This window comes from Cydia strobilella, chromosome 23, assembly GCF_947568885.1.
Source record: "Cydia strobilella chromosome 23, ilCydStro3.1, whole genome shotgun sequence".
Classification (NCBI taxonomy): Eukaryota; Metazoa; Arthropoda; class Insecta; order Lepidoptera; family Tortricidae; genus Cydia; species Cydia strobilella.
Window position 1 is genome coordinate 4,990,514 of NC_086063.1, and position 25,364 is coordinate 5,015,877.

The following is a 25,364-nucleotide window of genomic DNA, read 5'->3' on the forward strand; positions in this document are numbered from 1 at the left end:
CCGTAGCGAACGAAACGGTAATCTCTATTTGGCACTCTTCCATATTAGTGCGACATTGGAATCTTGGCTAGGCACCCTGGGGGCCTAGCAAACTGACTATCGTTCATAGCTCGTCTGCTCGTTTGCTGAATATCACATAAAAAAAAAAAAAACTAATCGAAAGAAAAATAATGTATAGTTTGTCAAAGGACTGTCTCATTTCGAACATAGATATTTGTCTTACACTAGTACTAGCACCCAAAAGAAAAGGATGTGTATAGTTTTTTTTGTTCTTATTTACTGACAATTTGGTTTGAACGTTGACTAATATGGATCACGTGGCGTTTCGTTCTCATCTGTCATCCCGATACATTTTTACTTTTTACGGTTGTTATCGTGGCTACGGCTATAAACGCCTTGACAATATCGTCGTGTTCAGATATTTCGATATTTTTTTTACTCTGATATATTTTGACGACTACATTCATGAAATTTAGTGCATCGTTGCCAGCCGCTCGAACGCTAATTTTAAGATGTGTCGTTTCCAAGTATTTTGTGTCAGAAACGTTACTTCGATATATAAAATGTATTGAAATGGTGATTTTAGTTTATTTTCGCTGGACATGTTTCGATCCGTTTCGAAGATTTTCAACTGGAGCAACACCTACTGTCCGCGCGCCAATTCCGTGTATTCGGAGGTCGAGGAAGTAGGGGGGTGTGCGCCGCGCCCGTACGTACAAAATGACACCACTCTGTCATGACGCCCAACATTCCTAACATTCCTCAGCCGTGCACGGAATTCGCGCGCGGATAGTACGTACACTGACGAATCATTTTCAAATTTTTAGAACGTATTAAGTCAAGTTTTCTTTGGAAAGTTCTTGGGCCTTTTCCATCATTTTATGCCTTCAGAATCATTTTAATGACGCCCCTCTCAATAAAGCAAAGTATGCAATAAAAAGAGCCATTTCGCGAACTTGTTCGGTCACTTGGATGCATTTTACAACTTAAATGGACTATAAACGAAGGGTTGAAACATAAAATGGTATTGGAATTATTATTTTATGTTTTTGTTATTATGGAGCAATTTATTCTAAAGTAAAACACCAGGATGGTGACAAACATTATAGGTAGTTTCTCAAAGGACTGTCTCATTTCAAACATAGACAGAGAGAATCATACTATCTTTGTCTTACACTAGTACTACCGCTTAAAAGAAAGGGATAAGTATAATTTTCCTGGTTGTTACTGACGGACAAATTGGTTTGACCAACTATAGGTACGCGGTACGCCTACACTTACACCTTACATTGATGTGGTAAAAGATCGATGTTTTTAGGCGCATTCGTGTAACCACAGAACGAGACAAGCATAGTAGCAAAGAATTAAAAGAAAGGCAAACGAATATATTTATAAACTACATATATTACATAAATACAAACATACATACAAACTATTAATATAATACATACATACATACTATAAATATAATATTGATGAATATTATTCGAATTCTTAGCGCCACTGTAGATGTAGGTCCAGAAAAACAGATCTCAAAATTCTTGTATGCTTATTTTTATAAAATCAATACGTTCTAATATACACAAAAGTATTTTAACGTCTAAATGTGCCATTTTATCAACCTGTTTAATGTTGCATATATATTAGTTGGCACTTTTTTTAAACCACTAACATTTATTGAGCTATATGCTATATCTATTGTTTACCACGATTAATCAAAGATGGACAAAGATTTACCACAGTTACGAATAAGGAGTGAAAATTCCCGATAAAAAAGATTGAAACCCGCAAAACATTTGAAAGACCTCCATCTACACTAGCGCTCCTAGCGGCGAAATTAAACGCGGTAGCCCTCATTGAAAAAAACTTACTATAATATGTATGTGGTACAACTGGCCGTTAATATGTAGGTAGGTTTACAAACCTCAAGATTTCCTACTGTCGTGCCTTATCATCTAGACGTGAGCAGTTGACCTATTAGACTATCACTTAGGAACCAAGTTAGGTAGGTAAGTACTAAAATGTATTAGGTCACTCTCACAACAACCGGGTTGGAATGTATTGTGATAGTTTTTATCTATTTTATGGGCTGTAAAATTGTCTAGTTCTATAGGTAATTGGGTTACTGATATAAGTACTTAGGTCTTGCAATAAAATGTAGTAGTAATAGTAGTAAATCACTTTATTGTACAAAAAAATTTGTTAACATGAAATGTTTTCTAAGAAACGATATAGGTAATTAATTACCTATAGCATAAGTATTAGTACCTGCCCGCTTCTTCAGTAAGTGATCACGTTTACACATTTTACACCGGTCCCTACAACTTGTTTTCTTTTCATAGTTTTTTTTTCAATAATACGTTTTTTTTTATCTTAAGACGCGTTTAATGATATGGTCCCTTCTCGATTTTCTTCTCAGTTTTACTGTACTTAAATGTTGATTTTAAAAAACAGTATTGTAATGTAAAAAAAACTTGCGAAAAGGTCGCGTGAAATGGTAGCACTACCAGCGGCTTATAATTAAAATAAATAATGTGACGTCTTACAAAATCCACAAACAAAGAGTTATCTGCATAAAGCATATAAAAACTCATAAATGCGCCCAAAAAAATCTCACGAAAACGAAATTCCGGTTCTCAGCTTTACAGACTGCGACTAACCTTTCTTAGTCTAAACAAATCCTTTAACAAGAATGTATCAACTTCAAAGCACTCGGAAGGAAGCTGAACCAATAAATCTATGCTATTTATAACGCAGATAAGTATGCGCTTCCTGGCCTTCTATTAAAAGACGATTTAAGTGCATTGATAGAGTATTGGACCGCTCGTTTCGACATAGGCCAATTCTGAATAAACAATTTGATATGGATTTCATCTTGTTTTGATACGATCTCGACCGCGAACACCAATCAGCGTTAGCAGCTCACGCTTTTTCGTGCTGGTGAAACGCCTATTTTACCATCTAGAAAATTGACATCTGACACTGATAATTTCCTATAGGTACATTTCTGGAATCTGCCCGCGCAGCATGGTTTCCCCTATCACTAAGTCCGTCACTTTCGCACTCACATACTTGTTAGAACGTGACAGGCATGGTGATAAGCGTACCGTGCTACGACTCCTGGAGGTAATGACGGTAGCGTCTATGTTTACTTGTTAAACCAGCAATGTAAGTACGGTGAATTGTCAATATCAGGCAATTGTTAGCGTGGTGAAACAGGGGCCTAGTCGTCTCACAATGCATTTTACTCCCACTTATTGGTGCGCATAAGGTGCCTAACGACACGACTCAAGGTCGTATCAATGAGATGAAAACCAGAACAAATGAGTAAACCAGAATCGGCCTCTTAGACCGCCCGTTTCGTCGTACATTTTAAAATGATTATGCTTTCATAAATCATAATTATTGAGATTGAATAACGGTACGTAGTTAGATTAATGTTAGTAAGTTCTGATATTGATACTGTGTTATTTAATTTTTCATTTTCGTAGCTACTGTCAGACGTCAGACTGCATGTCTACATACGAGTGGACACACAATGGCTGGAAGTTGCAAGGCACTTGTTATTTTATGTAAGTACATACTAAATTAGAGTAGTATGATTAATAGTACCCACGCAATTTGATTTTTAACACACAAAACAATACAACGCCAATGCTTTGTGCATGTAAAAATCACAAAAATATTTATGTATAAACATTCAAAATTTATTTATGCATTACATTTACAAATTTACTTTCACCGATTCATTATTGGTAAAAAATTACACATATACTTACCTATCATACACAATATCCTATTTTTTAAATATATTTTAGATATAGGTACCTAAACGTAATTGATATCAGTTAATTTATTTATTTAACAATACGTAGAAATAAATGTAGTTTCTTAGAAGTCAGATAGCAAGTTGATAATATTTTACACAATAGTTTTTTTACGCTCATAAAACGGAAATTAAACTACAAAAACGTTTCAATTTAAACAATTGATTCTTCTACCTCAATGCAATGGATTATACGAATGATTGGGTAGGCCTTGAAGTATTTGTAATGACTCACGTATACATTAAGGCGTGTCAACATTTGAGCATTAGGAGCTGGCGTGGTCTCTTACGAGAATACCATCGAATTAACTCTTCTGCCGATTGAAGAGGCTGATTAAAATGGATCAGATTTTTATTTAGTATATGACCGAACACGAACCTATTTCAGATTGGGCAAAAAAACCGGCCAAGTGCGAGTCGGACTCGCGCAATAAGGGTTCCGTACCATTACGCAAAAAACGGCAAAAAAAATCACGTTTGTTGTATGGGAGCCCCACTTAAATATTTATTTTACTCTGTTTTTATTATTTGTTGTTATAGCGGCAACAGAAATACCTACATCATTTGTGAAAATTCCAACTGTCTAGCTATCACGGTTCATGAGATACAGCCTGGTGACAGACGGACAGACAGACAGACAGCGGAGTCTTAGAAATAGGGTCCCGTTTTTACCCTTTTATGCTTCCGTGTGTCCAGTTCGTCTGTTCTCCTGTACAGCTCGCTTTTCGTAATCGATGCTCGAGAAACTTTGTGAACAGGTTATAATTGCTTTCCCGATTCGGTTTCTGGAAACTGTTTAAAACGGCGAAGTCATGGAGGGTCGTGAGGTCTACAGCTCACAGAGCATCTAGTTGTTAGTGGGTGTCCCATCTCTACAAGGCAATAGAAAATTTTCGACCAAATTCTACGTTTGTTTAGGCATCTTTAGAACATAAGTCGTAGTTACAAAGGTACATATGTACACAGTATGATGTCACGGCCTCCTGCTATTTGTTAGGACAACATCACCAAGGGCGAGATAAAACTGGGTGCTTATTTATGCGGGTCATTATGTACTAAATCTAACTTAAAACTAGTTAAAGTTTACGTCAGAACATTGAAATTTTCTGACACTATTCGAACACATTCTAGTCCTTGTCGTCGAGAAGTTAACACTTTAACAGTCCTTTGGGAGTGGCGGTGAAGGGCATGTCTTAGCCAGGATTAAATTTCGCCTCCTGCATTTAGGGTTGCCATAGGGTTGGGATTTCCCCTGATTTAACAGGATGTTTGGTCCTTTGCAAGGATTACAGGGGAACTTGGCGTGTGTCTTTAGAAACATGAACTAACCGGACTTGCCGGAGTTGGACAGAGACATTTCAGACATTTCAGGATTTTAGGGTGATGTCCGATTTTTTGTCAGGATATTAATTTTTTTCATATGATAACCCTACCTGCATTGATCTTTGTACTGGATTTCTACCTTAGTCTATCCCTTAAGTCGAAATGGATATAGTTTCCGTCTACCTAAATCAAAGTAAAGAAATACTGCTTATGTCTTCCCTTATTTTTGATAAATAGTCTTATATAAGTTTAGCAAAAATCAGCTTGAGAAAAATTAATTTCTATTCACTAATAAGAAATCGGAAAAAAGAACCTTCAACATCTCAATTCAAAACTTAACAACACCCAAATCAGATAAAGTTGGACCAAAGTAACTCTGCAACGATTTTAACAGCACAGGCTGTGCGAGTGTTATTTATACGTCATAATTTCATAGAAGTTTGACGTTTGAAGTAACACTTGCTATGTGCTATAAAAATCATTGCAGAGTTATCTTGGTCTGACTCTAACAAGAATCCGGCAAAAATAATCTCCAACACCTCAATTCAAAACTTAACAATACCAAAATCAGATACGCAACAATGTACTAATAAAACCCACAATGCTTTAAGCTGTCGAATTGTCGATGGCGGTTCTTTTTAACTTTTATGACAGAAGGGTGTTCGGTAATAATTATTTATGACATTTCGGGCTGTAAATCTTAATGTTCAAGAAACGAGGGGTCTTACGCTGACGTAAAAGAAGTTTTATTGAATAGTTTTTACGTATTCATAGTTTAGATCAATATGATTTTATCCTATAGGGTTTGACTACTAGTCAAATCAGTTTCTTTTTTGAACTGTCAAAATGATTTTGCTACTATAGAAATTATATGAAACACTAGCATATGACGTCACAATCAAATTATAGTTTTATACGGGTTTTAAAATAGAAATTGTGTCTAAAAATAACTGCTGTCTACCTACGTTACTCCATTAATCTTGTGGTGCTTTATTTCATGCATGGTGTAAAATAATTTATTTTAAATACAGTCAAATACCCTATTGGGATAGAGATATAATACTGGTATACTTTTATGATTTTTACAAGATATTTGAACTTAAGAGGCCGGTGTCGATTTTAGTCGCAAAAATGTAAAATTGATAGATTTAGTCCGTGAAATTGTACACCTTTTGTTACCTAATTGAAATAACAAGTACTGGTTTCTATTAGCACGTCTTCTTATCTTACCTTTTATCGGATCAATTTTTTGAAAACAGACTCACTAAATTAGTAATGTTTGCTTTTCTGATGGACGTTTAGGTAAACGCGCGTAAAGCACTGATTTTGTCGCTCATATTTGTAAATTTCGTAAAGTTTGGACGGCTAAACATGGTAATTTTGTATTACACATATCCTGTACTTGACGTTTATCAGACTACATTTTTATTATTATAACTTTGATGTAGTGTAAATGAAAGTTAGACGAAATCAATTTTCTCCAGAAATTACTTCAAAACAAATGACAATTTCTCTGAAAATCGACTTAATTTCAACGTTATTTTGTTACTTAAACAATCTACAACATTTGCTGAAACTATTCTTATACATCAATTTGTATAATTTACCACCATAAATTTTTGATGAATTTTTAAAAACTGCCCCTTCTTTTCATATATTTCCGGTGACGCACGCTCTCGACCTCATTATTAAAAGGCAAGATGAGAAGACGTGCTAATAGAAACCAATTCTTGTTATTTAGATATTACGTAACAAAACGTGTATAATTTCAACGACTAAATCTACCAATTTTAAATTTTTGCTCCAAAATCGACTACGGCCTCTTAAGGAACTTAATTTTAACCTCTTGTCTGTGTATGATAAGATCCTGACAAAAATATTAGTTACCTGAGTATTTTTTCGAGAACGACTTTTTCTGCTCTCTCCATTCAGCACAACCAAGGTTTGGACGTTTGGACCCATGATTTTTGACCACCACACACAAATGAAAGGTTAAACCTGAATTAAATAAAAAACATATTGAAGTTCCTTGCTTTTCTAACTACATTATTATAAAATAAAACTATGAAAACGGATTATATCGCGTATATTGAATTTATAATACATCCCGACGTTTCGAATTCTTAATCCGTTTTCATAGTTTTATTTCATGAGTAACTATCGCGGTAACCGAAGACAATATTACATTATTATAGCCAAACTAAGCCCAATTAACTCTAAAATTAGTTAAATAATTGACTCTAAGCCTAATTTGAATGCATGTCTACCAATGTTATTGTAAACTAGATTCAGAAGCTTACTCACACTTTGTCTTCAAAAAGAAAAAAAAAATTTTTTGGACAGCTCAATTTCATATTATTGATCCGTACGAAAATAATATCTATTAGGGTTCCGTACCCAAAGGTTAAAAACGGGACCGTTAGACAATTGAAATTTTCACAGATTATGTATTTCTGTTGCCGATATAACAACAAATACTAAAAAGTACGGAACCCTCGGTGCATGGGCGAGTCCGACTTGCACTTGTCCGGTTTTTTGAATCTTATCAAGTTATCATTTATCTTATCAATATCAATGCATACTTGTCATACTTCACGTATTTTTACTATCAATTATCATTTATAGCATAAAAATGTCACTGCACGACATATGTACGTCATAAGAAATGCATTCACATTTCAATTACAAGAACGCAAAGTACATTCCTGTCCACATTGTGAAATATAAGGTCCCTACAGTTCACTGGAGCAAACTCTCTGATAAGATAAGTCCATTGACTTGATTTATTCCATCCATTATAAGGAGATATTTGTTCGTGATGAAATTGTAGTTACAATGACTTGTTGTATTTATTTAATAACTGATAAAAGGTAATTTTCTTAGTTTGAATGATGTTATGTAACATGTCAAAGTTCTAATTTACCTACAGTGTTTTTAACTAACCGGAACGCTAGTCGAAAACTAATATAACGGTGGAATCTGTCTTTGAAATACGTATGTATATTTTAGCCAGATTCCTTGAAGAAAAGTTTTAGTCAATTATTGTAAGTATTGTAACTGTTGAACTTGACATTGGTACCGAAAAAGAGGGCTAAGTAATTTTATCATTTTCAATTTCAATACTTTATAAAAAAAAAGTAAAACTAAAAGTAACTAATAATAACAACTTATAAATAAAATAAAATAAAATAAAAAACAAAACTACTCTTAATTAAAAAACATCTAAATAAGGCCCCCGCGGCATTGTGCCAAAGATGCTGGCAGCATTCCCTCGCTGAATGGCAATACTTATGCGCTGCGAGAGAAAGCCGCCAGCTCTCTGGTCACCGGTAAAATAAAATCTTGCATGTCAGGTGTACAATGCTTATAATATTAATATATCGTAGCATGATATGACAAATAGTTGTTGTGTGCTTTTTTTTTTTTTTTATGTGATATTCAGCAAACGAGCAGACGAGCCGCCTGATGGGAAGCAGTCATCGTCGCCCATGGACGTAAGCAACATCACAGGAGCCACTTAAGCATTGCCGACCCTTGAGAGCCCCAAATACCCGCTTCTTGAAGAATCCCATGTCGTAGCACAAAGGAAATACCTCAGGAGGCAACTCATTCCACATTCTGCACGTTCTGGGAAGAAACGAGCGGGATGCCCGCTTATTCATGGTGTGCCATGTGTCTAAGAAGTGAGGATCTCAACTCTGTTGTCGATACCTATGTAAGTATGCAATAATTTCCAATATTTAAAGATTATCATCACACAACCATTCCGGTGATGATTTGATGATAATATTTTTGATAACATGATAATTTAATAAGTGTGTTAAATATGACAATTAATTCACAAGTTTAGCACCTTTCTACCACTTTTAACATCATAAAAAAATTGCTAACATTCCCAACATGTCAATTGTTATTGTCAAGCAAAATATCGATTCTCACTCAAACCAATACCAAAATACTTACGTTTCTTATGACCTTTAGAATCTGAACAAAATAATGTTGATAACCTTGATTATAACTCGCAAAACTATCCACCGATATACTTAGGAGCAATATATCCTGGCCCACGGTTACTAATAGTTAGTATGAAACTGGATATCAAGTTATACTAGCCTAGAAACACCCAGCTGTAAGCATGTTTATGAATCAATTGCTTATCAGCACATATACACAGATACACATCAACCTACTCGAAGGTGAGATTAAAAATTGTAAAAGTGAAAATGTCGTAACTCTATATTTTTCAGGGAAAATTAAGCCTTATTGCATTTTGCGCTTATAACTCGCAGCTTCGCATTTGTATTGGAGTTTTCTTCATAAAACCATAAGCGACACTTGCACTTAGGTGTATCTTTGTGTGAACGATAGATTTTACAACTGCGATTGTGTGGTTGGCTAGAAAACTTGTTGAAATGTACGAGTAAAAGTACTATGAATGTATTAAATATTCGCTAGGTTGTTTCACCAGCGCCACTAGCGGCATGCCACGCCGATTAAGTACATTTTCGTTTGTTTAGAAATGGATGGAAATGGCAAATATCTACAAGTAGATTTATATTCTACTTTTGAGTACTTTTGACCACCTGTACTGGGTTGAAGAAAGTTGGCAGTCTTGTCTTGACACTCTATGTTCGGCAGGATTATCTTTCAATTAAGTATACATATAGTATATTACATAATAAATAAATAAGATGGTAAACAGAAGGTATGCCAAAAAAACATGTGGAAATTGGGATAAGTATAGGTAAGTTAAATCTGCCAGCAAGCATGTGCGATATAGCTACATATGTAAAAACAAAATGGGTTCCTAAAATTTGAGCTACACATTTATAAATAATAAAAAAATGTCTTATCCCAACACGCCATTTCTCTCGCACTGTACTAAATAAAATAAAATAAACCGGCCAAGTGCGAGTCGGACTCGCGCACCGAGGGTTCCGTACTTTTTAGTATTTTTTGTTGTAGCGGCAACAGAAATACATCATCTGTGAAAATTTCAACTGTCTAGCTATCACGGTTCATGAGATACAGCCTGGTGATAGACAGACGGACAGCGGAGTCTTAGTACCTAATAGGGTCCCGTTTTTACCCTAAAATATGTCTTATCCCAACACGCCATTTCTCTCGCACTGTACTAAATAAGATAAAAACGAATGCATGCAGTTACGAATAAGTAGAACACGAAAGTGAATGTGTGTACAATGTTTGTTTCCCTTATTTGAGTCCAGTGCCCTATATCTTCTACTTAGTTCTCAAAACATTATATCTCTACTATATAGGTACACTATGCCTAGTAAATGTTGATCTCTGAACCTGTAATAGCTATTCTTAATCGGATATTAGACTTATACTGGTTTTGAAGACAAGAACTTTAAGAAACACATGTATCGGTCAGTTTACGCCAACTTTATCTATGAACGAATAATATCTATTATCTATTATCTATGAGTACTAAAGGACTTTCCGTACTTTTATTGTGTTTTAAATGAATGGATAAGTTAGACTAACTAAATAATCTATCGAGGTGAAAATACTTTTTAAGATAATGTATTTCATATAAACTTCATTATGTATTTAGGGGTCATCCATAGGGGTAATTACGTCACACGAATTTGACGATTTTTTTTACCCCTCCCCCCTCCTTGTCTCACATGGTCACATTTGGAAGCCTCCCTCCTGGTGTGACGTCACATATTTTGCAATTTTTGTCCTCAACAAAATCAGCAATTTAAATAAATTATTATTATTTTAATTAAAAAATATTTGTAATAAAAGCAATAGTCATTTTATTTTTATTACATTTATCGATTAGGATTTAAAAAAATTACGTGTAAGAGAAATCATAGTATTTAACTGTACAGAGAATACGATAAAATCAGAACAATGTTTGGAAACAAGTGAAGTTAAAGTGACGTCACAAAGTTTGTGACTCCCCCTCCCCCTTGTCAAAACATGTCACATTTTCTTGACCCCCTCCTCCCCCTAAACGTGTGATGTAATTAATGGATGACCCCTTACCCCTTACTAAACTACATCGACAATAACAAATTAGCAAAAACAGAACCTTTATAGCTATACTTTATTAAAGCAATACATAGGTAATTTATAAACTTAAAATTTTTGTTTTGTAAGCATACCGTAAATATAAAAAATAGTACATTACTACAGAGGCCGGGAAGGAAGGGGTTGCCGGCCGAATATGTGAGGCCGGATAGTTATGAGGCCGACAACCCGTTTTCACGCCGATGTATGTATAGTGCTTTTCTCAAACCCGGCTACCATCCCCCCACACAGTCCTACCGCTCTAATGCCATAGAGCCCGTCAGGTTAAAAAAAAACTTTTTTTCTAATAGGCGTATTGGCAGAACGTCATAAACGAACCAAAAAGCAAATATTGCTTATAGTTTTTTTTTAATGGCTGAATGCCATGATGCTGTGCCACAATTATATGTGAAATAGAAATTAAAAAAAAGCCACTTCCCGGCCTAGGCCTGCAACTTTGTATGAAATTTCATTACAGACCTCTCGTCTAGCCGCGCCTGAAACGTGATACTTCCCAGCCTAATATAAAGAACGTAATATCAATATTACATAGCATGTTTGAGAAAATAAAATTTTGGCAGTAACCCTATTGTACTGCTGCCCCTTCTAATAGGTGCTGAAAAAGCGGCTGAACATCACTATTTCACTGTATTATAAAAAACATACTTGTTAGTAGTAATAGTAGCTATCCCAAATTTATATAAGAAGTCAGATTTTACGGAATAAATAAGAAAAACAATTATTTGACAACACAACCGATGATACATTAGCATTATATCACATCGAAAAACCGGAATTTCGGTAAAAAATACCGAAAACCGATAATGCGATTCAGTGCCCGTGCGAATGAATACTGAGTGAGTGGAAACCGGCTTCCATTCGGTCGGGATTTAATCGCTTCCCCGAATGGTGAATGGTTTGATGTGAAATTGTGCCAACCAGTTACTTGGTAAGATCAACGTACTTTTGAGACCCGGGTTATACTCGTACTAATTTGTACCGATTAGATAATAATAAATATCATACTATTTAGCGGAACAGGAATGTAAATATGTATACAATATTTAAAATAAATTAACAAAGATCTTATCGTCAACCCATCATGAACCCACTACCTACTCTACTTATATTAATAATTAATGCCACACATAATTAATGCTTCCTTATAAATAAATAGGCCTTTTTCATCTGTGTCAGATGTTTCAAGCAGCATCGCGGTTACGAGTGTTACGACACTTGCGTTCGTGGCTGTAAAGCCCTATACGAGAGAGGATCCCTCGGCCACACACGCAGCAGGTGTATGCTCCCCCAGGTGGCCTGCTCGTGGCGCCTCGTGCGTTTCTCTTTTAGTAAGGAGAATCAGGCATCGTCGTGCTTGGATTGATCATCATGAATAACACGACGCCACATGGGTCGGTCTTCAGATCTTCAGATGGTCTTCAGGTCTTCGGATGTTAAAGGCAACCATGTCACGTTTCGCACAATCCTTAAAGCGCAGCATTGGCCGCCCGGCTAGTCTTTTTGCGTCTGCAACCTCTCCTAGCAAGATTTGACGTGGCAAACGAGTCCGCTTCATTCGATTCAGTCATTCTTATAAAGTAGGCCCATAAATTTCCAAAACTTTACTTTCTGGGTTAGTAAAAATTCTTTAGGTATCCTAATTTTGATAAAGAATAATTCAAATTGACCAAACCATTTGATATATGGCTCTGCACTACTCTTTCAAAGAGTATATCCTTAGGAATAAAACTATGAAAACGGATTATATCGCGTATATTTAAAATAAATCGGGATGTATTATAAATTCAATATACGCGATATAATCCGTTTTCATAGTTTTATTTCATGAGTAACTATCGCGGTAACCGAAGACAATATTAAGTATATCCTTAGGTTAAGGTATTTCGGTTTATTAAGTTTCAATTTTATGTAATACGGTTATTATAAATTGAAACTCCGCCATTTTAAGCGATTTTTTTTATTTGAAAGCTTGGCCCCCCAAATGGTACAACAGAATTCCGCTAACATTCCTTATTATGTTGCAGTTTTTTTTTTAAACAATGATTCATCCCATTCTCACCGCCATTTTTAAAAGCGCAGCGGTTTTTGTAAAATTGCTGCAATTAACACACAACTCAAGAGAGGCCGAAGGAAAAAAGTAAAAAAGCCGTATCTTCATACAAATTCAAATAAACATATGGCATTTTTTACTTGAGAAACAACGTAATCGTTCGATGTCTGCCTCGATTGCTTTTTGATGGCAACATTGAGGACATTTTTCGCGAGGTTCTTTGATTGAAATGAGGATTCAGTTTTTTTTTATTACATTATATGGCTTGGGTCATTGATAATAAGGTTTTGTAAACGGTCCTTGAATTGGAGCGTTCCGTTTTTGTTTTAAGGGCAGTTGTTGTTGAACGCTTGAATGACAAATGAGTGAAAGAATGAATGTTTTATTGTCATTTATTTACAATGGAAATCAGGTAAGATTCGTAAACAATCGTACGTAAATGTTTTGTTAACAGATTTTTTTATAAATAGACGTCACTACTTTTATTTTACTTGTCATATTATTTTTACATTTCATGTAGATAATCCTAAAGAGCGCTGGTGGCCTAGCGGTAAGAGCGTGCGACTTGCAATCCGGAGGTCGCGGGTTTAAACCCCGGCTCGTACCAATAAGTTTTTCGGAACTTATGTACGAAATATCATTTGATATTTACCAGTCGCTTTTCGGTGAAGGAAAACATCGTGAGGAAACCGGACTAATCCCAACAAGGCCTAGTTTCCCCTCTGGGTTGGACGGTCAGATGGCAGTCGCTTTCGTAAAAACTAGTGCCTACGCCAATTCTTGGGATTAGTTGCCAAGCGGACCCCAGGCTCCCATGGAGCCATGGCAAAAATGCCGGGACAACGCGAGGAAGATGATGATGTAGATAATCCTAAAGTAGTAGTAACTTGTTCATATTTGAACACTATATTATTTTGATAACGTAGTTTTTTAATATCATGCTACATTAGATCTAAGTATGCTATGCTTTTTATGCAAAATTCACTAATATGCTACAAAAGCGTATGAATTTTTATGTTACTCATCTTTGAAAGTTATACTAGGCACATCTGTTTTTCGTCAGTACAGGAACAGACATATTGATAGCAATTTTATTATGTTTACGTATGCATATCAAATTACCTGGCACAATATATCTGGCAACGTAAACAGATTATGATCCAAGGTCTATAGTAATAGTCTGGTTTTTAGGGTTCCGTACCCAAAGGGTAAAAACGGGACCCTATTACTAAGACTCCGCTGTCCGTCTGTCTGTCTGTCACCAGGCTGTATCTAATGAACCGTGATAGCTAGACAGTTGAAATTTTCACAGATGATGTATTTCTGTTGCCGCTATAACAACAAATACTAAAAACAGAATAATATAAATATTTAAATGGGGCTCCCATACAACAAACGTGATTTTTTTGCTGTTTTTTTCCGTAATGGTACGGAACCCTTCGTGCGCGAGTCCGACTCGCACTTGGCCGGTTTTTATTACACTTTTATTTAGCTTCACTGCATATATATTGGTATGTATACGAGTATTTTTGTGCTTCAAATCTTGTGACTTCAATTTGAACCACTTCCTGATATTTGATTTAGTTGAGTTACTAACAACAACACAACAACAACACTCAGACAATGCAATAATATGCAAACATAGACCTGATCTGGGGCCCATTTCACGAACGGTATTAGACTAATATTATTAGTTCCAAAACTGTCAAATCGTATTAGTTTCTATGGCAACACACTAATAATATTAGTAAAATACCGTTCGAGAAATGAGCCCCTGATGATGCAGTCGTAAGGCAGCCAAAGGAACTCGATGGAAAAACAAACCCACATCGAGTTTAGGCTCATCAAAGGTAAATAAAAGCCAGCAATAAAAGTGTGTATCAATAGTGTGTACCAACTCATAAAAAAAATGTAGCGTGTATTATTGGGTTCCTATGCAGCTGTGCCTTGCTATAAAATAATTATTTCGTATGACATACGAAAAGGCTTAAACTTACAGGTATCAAATATGTTCTTACATGTCGTTTCGTATTTTAGATAATATATGTTACGAATGTCTGTTGTCATAAGTGTATTTTTAGGGTTCCGTACCCAAAGGGTAAAAACTGGACCCTATTACTAAGACTTCGCTGTCCGTCTGTCTGTCTGTCACCAGGCTGTATCTCATGAACCGTGATAGCTAGTCAGTTGAAATTTTTACAGATGATGTATTTCTGTTGCCGCTATAACAACAAATACTAAAAAGTACGGAACCCTCGGTGCACGAGTCCGACTCGCACTTGGCCGGTTTTTTTATGTATCCTACCTATTAATAATGCAATGTTTAAAATTTTATGTGCATTAAAATATTAGAAGTGCTATATTGAACTACAAATATGTGTATATTACAATTTAGTAAGATAAAGTCTATTAAAGATATACGTTCAAGAATAACGTAGAAGATTTAAATCTTTCATCGGAATAATCTTGATCGCCCATCAAAGGGTTTGGCGTTGGCCCAATTTTAAATAGCCAAATATTTTGTTTCTGTGATTTTGTATTAGCTTTTATTATCACAATTATATATTTTTAATATACTGAATTTTTTAACATACTAAGTAGGACTCCAAAATGTTGTAGGTATAGAGTACAGACTCTATACTATAGAGAATTGAAAATAGTGCCAAACAAATATCATTTCTGAATTTAAAATGTCGTCAGCGTGAGTCATATTAACCTAATTTTATAGTTTTAACTCAAAGTAGGTATTTATTGTTTAAAGTATATTTATATTAAGAGCACTTTTCCGCACTAGTGCTTATTGTTTTCAATTTTTTAATAATTAAACATTTGCCATTATATGTTTTTTTTATTTACTCGCACAATGCATAGTAAAACATTGTATGATACACGTGCGTAAAGATGATTTCCGCACTTGTTGCATAAATATCTATTTTATGTTTGTTTTATTAGTAATAAGTACCTTATGTTTATTGTAAAAGAATACGAGAAATTGTATCAAGTGTGGCAAAGTTCGTTCTGGGTAAAAAAGCAGTTTCCATCTTGTGTCGATTTTTTATTCTACATTGGCATTTTTATTATTAGACATGAGTAGGTAATTGTTACATTTTTTTAATTTACTTTACCTGCTAACTAATGCCTATTAAAGACTGGAAAATCTGTAGATACAAAACATTTATTTAACCCTCTAGACGTCTAGACCAGTGGTTATACCTATTGATATGGGTCTCTATTGTTTCCCATAAAGTTTTAAGTCATAATGTCTTGTTTTTTCTCAGAAACGCGTAGGATTGCCATAAAGCAAACCTAACCTAACCTATCTATAGGATAACCTTACGAAAATCCTGAAAGTTAACCGTTTCAGAATTATGAATGACTAATGATAATCTGACAATCGTTGCATTATGACTATGGATGGTATAGAAAGGATGCCAATCTCTTATGGCAGAATTGTTGCAAAAGTGACCGCTTTCAGCTTTAAATAATAGTTCCTAATCTCTCCGGTGGCGCTAGTTAGGCTCTGGGACAATTGGGACATGAGTATAACATGAACCATATCAGGCAACAAATAACCCGACCAAATTACGTAGGTTGTTTTTGGTAGTATTTCGGTGTATGGTGGCGCCGCCTAATTACTGTTTTTTGATGGACACTTTTCATACATAGAGATTTTACTCATTTATATAGTCTCCATGATTATGACTTTCAATAATTATGTCAAACAAAGGGACCCCCCTATTGATATTGATACTTTTTAGTCAGACGGTCGACTTGGGTGGTTGATTATTTACGTAAGGCTATTAAAGCAATAATTATTAGTCATTCACTATTTTAGTCACGTAAAGATTTTATCAAACGTACATTTAAACATTAATTTGTTTTGGCTGCAGATAAAAATACTTTCCCCACTATTTCTATTAATTAAAAAAAAACTTTTTATTTTGTCTATGTGAGATGATGTGCGTGAGAATTCGGCGGCTGGCAACCTTGAAATTCAATACAATATAATACAATATTGCTATTTAGCAAACATTAGGGGATGACTAGATATTGAAATACGACACCGCAGAAAAAACTTAAAAATCAAGGTGTGAAGGGACCTTGAATATAGAAAGGGCGCTCAGATAATGAGTGAATGGGTGAATAGAAAAGCTAAATCATTCGCTAATGACATCTGTTGATAGGATTAGGAAGCCAATGAATGGGTTTATTCATTTTTGCAAATAGGTAAGGGATTGGGGGTATCTATTTTAATTTAAATGGAAAGTAGATACGTGAGTGATTTAATTCTAACTTGAGAGAGATTTGATTGAGCAGAAATAGAGATGTGACGGTTTAAGTTTGAGTTAAATATATCGATATCGATGTTTGATTTTTTTTCTGGTACGACTAAGACACTTCTACTGAACAATGACTATATTCCTCGACCATTTTTTTTCAGTTTTTAAAAACTCCAAAAACTACAATTTCCCATTGGTACAATAGGTACAATAGGTAAAAAAGCCGTATCTTCATACAAATTCAAATAAACATATGGCATTTTTTACTTGAGAAACAACGTAATCGTTCGATGTCTGCCTCGATTGCTTTTTGATGGCAACATTGAGGACATTTTTCGCGAGGTTCTTTGATTGAAATGAGGATTCAGTTTTTTTTTATTACATTATATGGCTTGGGTCATTGATAATAAGGTTTTGTAAACGGTCCTTGAATTGGAGCGTTCCGTTTTTGTTTTAAGGGCAGTTGTTGTTGAACGCTTGAATGACAAATGAGTGAAAGAATGAATGTTTTATTGTCATTTATTTACAATGGAAATCAGGTAAGATTCGTAAACAATCGTACGTAAATGTTTTGTTAACAGATTTTTTTATAAATAGACGTCACTACTTTTATTTTACTTGTCATATTATTTTTACATTTCATGTAGATAATCCTAAAGAGCGCTGGTGGCCTAGCGGTAAGAGCGTGCGACTTGCAATCCGGAGGTCGCGGGTTTAAACCCCGGCTCGTACCAATAAGTTTTTCGGAACTTATGTACGAAATATCATTTGATATTTACCAGTCGCTTTTCGGTGAAGGAAAACATCGTGAGGAAACCGGACTAATCCCAACAAGGCCTAGTTTCCCCTCTGGGTTGGACGGTCAGATGGCAGTCGCTTTCGTAAAAACTAGTGCCTACGCCAATTCTTGGGATTAGTTGCCAAGCGGACCCCAGGCTCCCATGGAGCCATGGCAAAAATGCCGGGACAACGCGAGGAAGATGATGATGTAGATAATCCTAAAGTAGTAGTAACTTGTTCATATTTGAACACTATATTATTTTGATAACGTAGTTTTTTAATATCATGCTACATTAGATCTAAGTATGCTATGCTTTTTATGCAAAATTCACTAATATGCTACAAAAGCGTATGAATTTTTATGTTACTCATCTTTGAAAGTTATACTAGGCACATCTGTTTTTCGTCAGTACAGGAACAGACATATTGATAGCAATTTTATTATGTTTACGTATGCATATCAAATTACCTGGCACAATATATCTGGCAACGTAAACAGATTATGATCCAAGGTCTATAGTAATAGTCTGGTTTTTAGGGTTCCGTACCCAAAGGGTAAAAACGGGACCCTATTACTAAGACTCCGCTGTCCGTCTGTCTGTCTGTCACCAGGCTGTATCTAATGAACCGTGATAGCTAGACAGTTGAAATTTTCACAGATGATGTATTTCTGTTGCCGCTATAACAACAAATACTAAAAACAGAATAATATAAATATTTAAATGGGGCTCCCATACAACAAACGTGATTTTTTTGCTGTTTTTTTCCGTAATGGTACGGAACCCTTCGTGCGCGAGTCCGACTCGCACTTGGCCGGTTTTTATTACACTTTTATTTAGCTTCACTGCATATATATTGGTATGTATACGAGTATTTTTGTGCTTCAAATCTTGTGACTTCAATTTGAACCACTTCCTGATATTTGATTTAGTTGAGTTACTAACAACAACACAACAACAACACTCAGACAATGCAATAATATGCAAACATAGACCTGATCTGGGGCCCATTTCACGAACGGTATTAGACTAATATTATTAGTTCCAAAACTGTCAAATCGTATTAGTTTCTATGGCAACACACTAATAATATTAGTAAAATACCGTTCGAGAAATGAGCCCCTGATGATGCAGTCGTAAGGCAGCCAAAGGAACTCGATGGAAAAACAAACCCACATCGAGTTTAGGCTCATCAAAGGTAAATAAAAGCCAGCAATAAAAGTGTGTATCAATAGTGTGTACCAACTCATAAAAAAAATGTAGCGTGTATTATTGGGTTCCTATGCAGCTGTGCCTTGCTATAAAATAATTATTTCGTATGACATACGAAAAGGCTTAAACTTACAGGTATCAAATATGTTCTTACATGTCGTTTCGTATTTTAGATAATATATGTTACGAATGTCTGTTGTCATAAGTGTATTTTTAGGGTTCCGTACCCAAAGGGTAAAAACTGGACCCTATTACTAAGACTTCGCTGTCCGTCTGTCTGTCTGTCACCAGGCTGTATCTCATGAACCGTGATAGCTAGTCAGTTGAAATTTTTACAGATGATGTATTTCTGTTGCCGCTATAACAACAAATACTAAAAAGTACGGAACCCTCGGTGCACGAGTCCGACTCGCACTTGGCCGGTTTTTTTATGTATCCTACCTATTAATAATGCAATGTTTAAAATTTTATGTGCATTAAAATATTAGAAGTGCTATATTGAACTACAAATATGTGTATATTACAATTTAGTAAGATAAAGTCTATTAAAGATATACGTTCAAGAATAACGTAGAAGATTTAAATCTTTCATCGGAATAATCTTGATCGCCCATCAAAGGGTTTGGCGTTGGCCCAATTTTAAATAGCCAAATATTTTGTTTCTGTGATTTTGTATTAGCTTTTATTATCACAATTATATATTTTTAATATACTGAATTTTTTAACATACTAAGTAGGACTCCAAAATGTTGTAGGTATAGAGTACAGACTCTATACTATAGAGAATTGAAAATAGTGCCAAACAAATATCATTTCTGAATTTAAAATGTCGTCAGCGTGAGTCATATTAACCTAATTTTATAGTTTTAACTCAAAGTAGGTATTTATTGTTTAAAGTATATTTATATTAAGAGCACTTTTCCGCACTAGTGCTTATTGTTTTCAATTTTTTAATAATTAAACATTTGTCGTTGTCTTGATCTCCACTTACGTACAGTTGTAACTAATACTCAGGCTCCATTTGTACTGGTTCTGTCAGAGAAACCTAAGCAATTAGAATACATACTTTAGTTACCCAGTTACACTAACCTATAGATAAACAAATCAGACAGATTTGTGTTATCATTATCATTGCGTAACTTATCAATATCGATAAAAATATCGACGCGCACTCTAGGATATATTAAACGGATGTACTAGATAATAGACATAGATATCATATCAAATAGCTAGCTGACTATCGAGCAAAATTCCTAGTCGTAGTTTTGAAGGCAATGGTAATAAAATCTAGTTTTCATGACCAATAACTTATTTTTCAATAATTGGCCGGATTAAGTTCATATTCAACAGGTATTTGTGGAGATCGTAGGGTGAAACCATGGTGAAACATAGGCACAGCATACAAAAACTAGACAAGTTATCAAAATACGAATAACGAATATAATTGGTTGAAAAAAAAACTCTTTTTGTAAAATTAATGATATTTTCGTTTCAATAGTTTGACGTAATTTTACTAGTAGAGTATCTAATATAAAAATATTTGCTTTAAATGCAACATTTAGACTAAAAATAGTTTAACAAAATGTATACCTAAACTACGACCAGTACAACAAAACCCAAAACAGTTTATAATTAATATGTTTGAATGTTGGACGCGGACGCTGGTATGTTGGTCCTAAACACCAATGCGCCGATGATATTATAGAATTTATTTCTAAATAAAATAAGTTTTCTAAAAACGCGACCAGCTTAAGCGTTCCAAAACGAGTAATAATAAAAACAAGAGAATATTAATGAGTGACGACGGCGTTATGAAACGTAATGAATGAATACATTTGCATACTCTTAATTATCGCGAATGTCGAGGCAAGGTCGGCTGTAGACTAATGTGTGTTCAGTTGGCACTACATTGTGTGTTTTTTGTGTAAGCGAGAGAAATGGGTCACATACAAACTAATAATACCAAACACAATAGTGTCACGATTGACTTAAAAACATTACTTTTTTCCGAAGTTCAAGTTTATACCACAAAATGTGGAGTTGTTATCGATTTTATCTTCACGATCATGCTCTTCGCTCGTTAGTAACAGCCAATAGTTTCACATCCTCTGTCGTAGATGCTTTTTGCATTTCAGAATATGAAAATTCCTAACTATCCATATTTAGGATACTGGAGATATATAGGTACAATGTATCTAAACATAGGTATCTGGGCTAGGTTAAATTTCTGTGCCTCTGTTAGAAGAAATGTTTTTAGACCTCCCATCTTAGATATGGCTTATTTTTATTTATGACTACCATAAAAATGGATGCTTGGTAAATTTAAATACCATAAAATCAGGGTTTAGGGGTTTGTTCTACCCCTAGGCAACTAACCGGAATCATTTGAATGAGTGACAGTACAAAGTGGATTTATCGATCGATCTATAATCTCAAGCTTGCTAGGCCTTGAACGAAATATATATAGTCGTCTACGCAGCTGAGACAAAAAAAAACAAATCATGATTTTTCTTAAATCTAAAGTTTATAAGGACTTCAGGTCACCGCAGACATGCCAAATTTCAGAACTGAATGTTTAGTTTTGTCATATTTAAAAAGTTTGAACATTTCCAGAGATTTCGGTGACCAGACATTTCGCTCTGAATTATGTCGCGGTTGCAAAGAGCAATAGACCTAGCTTCGGACTTTAGGTCACCGTAGACATGCCAAATTTCAGAACTGAATGTTTAGTTTGACGTTTTTTCTGTCAATTTTAAAAAGTTTGAACATTTCCAGATATTTTGGTAACCAGACATTTCGCTCTGAATTTTGTCGCGGTTGATATGAGCAATAGACCTAGCTTCGGACTTTAGGTCGCCGCAGACATGCCAAATTTCAGAACTGAATGTTTAGTTTGATGTTTTTTCTGTCATATTTAAAAAAGTTTAAACATTTCCAGAGATTTTGGTGACCACATTTCGCTCTGAATTCTGTCGCGGTTGCAATGCGCAATAGACCTAGCTTCGGACTTTAGGTCGCCGCAGACATGCCAAATTTCAGAACTGAATGTTTAGTTTGATGTTTTTTCTGTCATATTTAAAAAGTTTGAACATTTCCAGAGATTTTGGTGACCATAGAAATTTCGCTCTGAATTCTGTCGCGGTTGCAATGAGCAATAGACCTAGCTTCGGATTGACTTGATCAAAGCAAAGCTCCCGACCATTCGTTTTACACGACTGCCCAAAAAAGGGAGTGTATGGTTTTCAGTGTTCATGTTTTAACCTAACCCTATTAATCCAAGTATGTTTCCCTAATAAAGGGCTTGCTCGCTTGCTGTTAATGGCTTTTGATAATTTGACCGGATATTAACGGGTTGAGTTGTCTGTCCGTACAGATAATGCACAGCCCGATAATTTTGAGACGTTAGACACAGTTACTCGGACGAACAAAGCTTCGTATTATCTTCCCGGTCCTAAACCGAGCCTGCTAGTCAGAAGCTAAAAACCAAAACATCGTTACCTGCCTCTCTATCACTTAAATATGCCAGTGATAGAGAAGAATAAAAGGAGAATTTCGACTTTCAATCTTTCTGTGAGCAAAATCTCATTTTACTCATCACTGGGTGCAAAGAGGAAAATTTACTGCACCTCATGTCAATGCATCACAAACGTTGTAAGGCTCTTGTCATTTATATAACGGCTTTTTACCTTTAATATGTAGATAGGTTGTGTTTCTGTTAAAAAAAGTTGAGAAAATTTTGCTACTCGACTCGAGAGTCTCGAGACCAAAGCTATTTGCACGTCGTGCCTATTGAGTTTCTCGCTTACAAAATTTAAAATTATAATCCTTCTCAAAATCTGTAAACGCACAGAAAAGTAACATGCTTTTTTATTGGTAAATACTAAATACACTTGAAAAATGCGCAAATTTTTATTTCGTCAACATTCTAGCTTTACAACATATTATTGCTTAAAAGCGCGGGAAAAGATTCGACATTTTAAATTTCTTCCTGTTTGTTCTTCGTATTCATAAAATATATGAAGTGTAAGTGGCGATTAAACCGTTTTACAATTTTATCTCTGCTCCAGTTATCTGTATGCAATTTGTTTAACTGCTGCATTAAACCGACTTAAAATTAATAAAAAAAATAGTTCAGCTACGCCTTAAAATAACTAAACCCTTAGCACTGCTCAGTTATTTTAGCAGTCGCTATAAAAGCAGACAAACTCACGGCCCAACTTTACATAAAATATAAATAACTCAACACAAAATGCACATTTCAAATCACAAATAAAAATACACTTTCACAGTAGCTCCATAAAATTTTCGAATGACACAACTTTTTAATTTAAAAATGGAACGGAACGCATTCTTTTTACGAATTTGAAATTCCGATTAGGGTCGTACCGAGAGGCGACCGGTCGCGGTGGAACGCTAACTCAACTGAGTTTCTTTTCTATTTCGCGTTCGCTATCACATCTCTAGCTTCGCGGCGCGCGTTTGTGCGCGTATAGTGTTGGGGACTTGGGGCGATAAGATTTTATCGACGATAGTTAAGTGTAAATTTATTGTTGCTGGTTTCAAGAATAGTGCATTGAAAAGTACAAGCATGTATTAATATAGAACTAATTTACCGCGTCGACCTTTTTAAAAATTAGTGTCACACCAAACCAACGCTGTGTATAAGCTAAGTGAACAATATCTATTAATATCCTCGTTTTTATAGATTTCTGGTAATTTCAGCAATAACTATGACCAGTTGTAGTTGCCTGACAAGCACGTACCTATCATAATTTGCATTTACAATTCATTAGGTTTGGAAAAACCTCCATGTCATATTTTAGGTTAAAGAAATTCGCATAACGCGTCAGTAGCTTTGAGGTAATTGTATCTATGTATTTAATGTCAGTGGTCACGATTTATATTGTAAAGAGTTGTACAAAGCACAGAGCAAAATAATATTTCAATTTGATTCGCGATAATGGTTACCTGTCTAAGTTAAATTTACACCGATTTGAGGATTTGTTTTAATTTATTGAAGAACGATCTGAGTGAAGGTGACAGAAATTTGACATAAGCGATGACATTGCCAAACTGCCACCTAAATGCCACGCAGAGTTAGCTTGGTCCGACTCAATTAGTGGAGAATTACTGTCTTGACATTGAAGTTTACAAATTATAGGACATCAGTAATGTAGATAACGAAAAGTTATTTCAGGATTTGAGCAGTAAGCACCTTATTTATATATTTGGATAATACAACCTCCCGTTTGATGATTCGTTGTTACCTAGCTTTATTAATGTCTGTATTAAATTTTTTGTGTAATTTTATGATACAAAATTTAAATAAGTATTTGCTTAGTAACTTTCAAAAAATATCGATAAAGCTTTTACCGTCCCATCGATAAAACGTACGCCCAACACTAATTTGAACATCACGATTCGATGTTAACACAACACGACCCCGCACACATGCAAACGCCGAGCTTTTGAAGCTTGTAAAAGCTTTGCTTTTAAAATAAATCTTATCTGAAGTAGATAAGATAGTAAATTGCGTGCTTTCGGCGTTGCGCTGCAGTATCCCGGAATACAGCACAGCCTGCTTTCATAATTCAGAAAGGAACCTTAAGTGCAATACTGTAAGGTGCATATTGAAATAAACAGTTTTAATTTAATGCTACGCTCGTTTAGAGAATGTGTGAAGATTTGTAATCATCATTTTCATCGTCGTCTTTAATAATAATAAAAAAGAAAATACCCTAAGTTTCTAGCCTGAGTATGAAAATACAGAATTGAGTTGGCCGGTCGAAGAATTTTTAGATGACTCCAGCATATAATGTGTTTATAAATAA

At 35.0% G+C, this 25,364-nt stretch overlaps 1 protein-coding gene across 1 annotated transcript in view; it reads right to left on the bottom strand.

The window, feature by feature from the left end:
* LOC134751834 (lachesin-like) overlaps positions 1–24,015 on the bottom strand; it is a 202,398-nt gene extending 178,383 nt beyond the window's left edge. Inside the window, exon 1 of the mRNA XM_063687329.1 lies at positions 23,920–24,015. The gene's annotated coding sequence lies outside the window, so the exon portion shown is untranslated. The remainder of the gene's footprint in view (positions 1–23,919) is intronic.
* Positions 24,016–25,364: the final 1,349 nt, after the last annotated feature.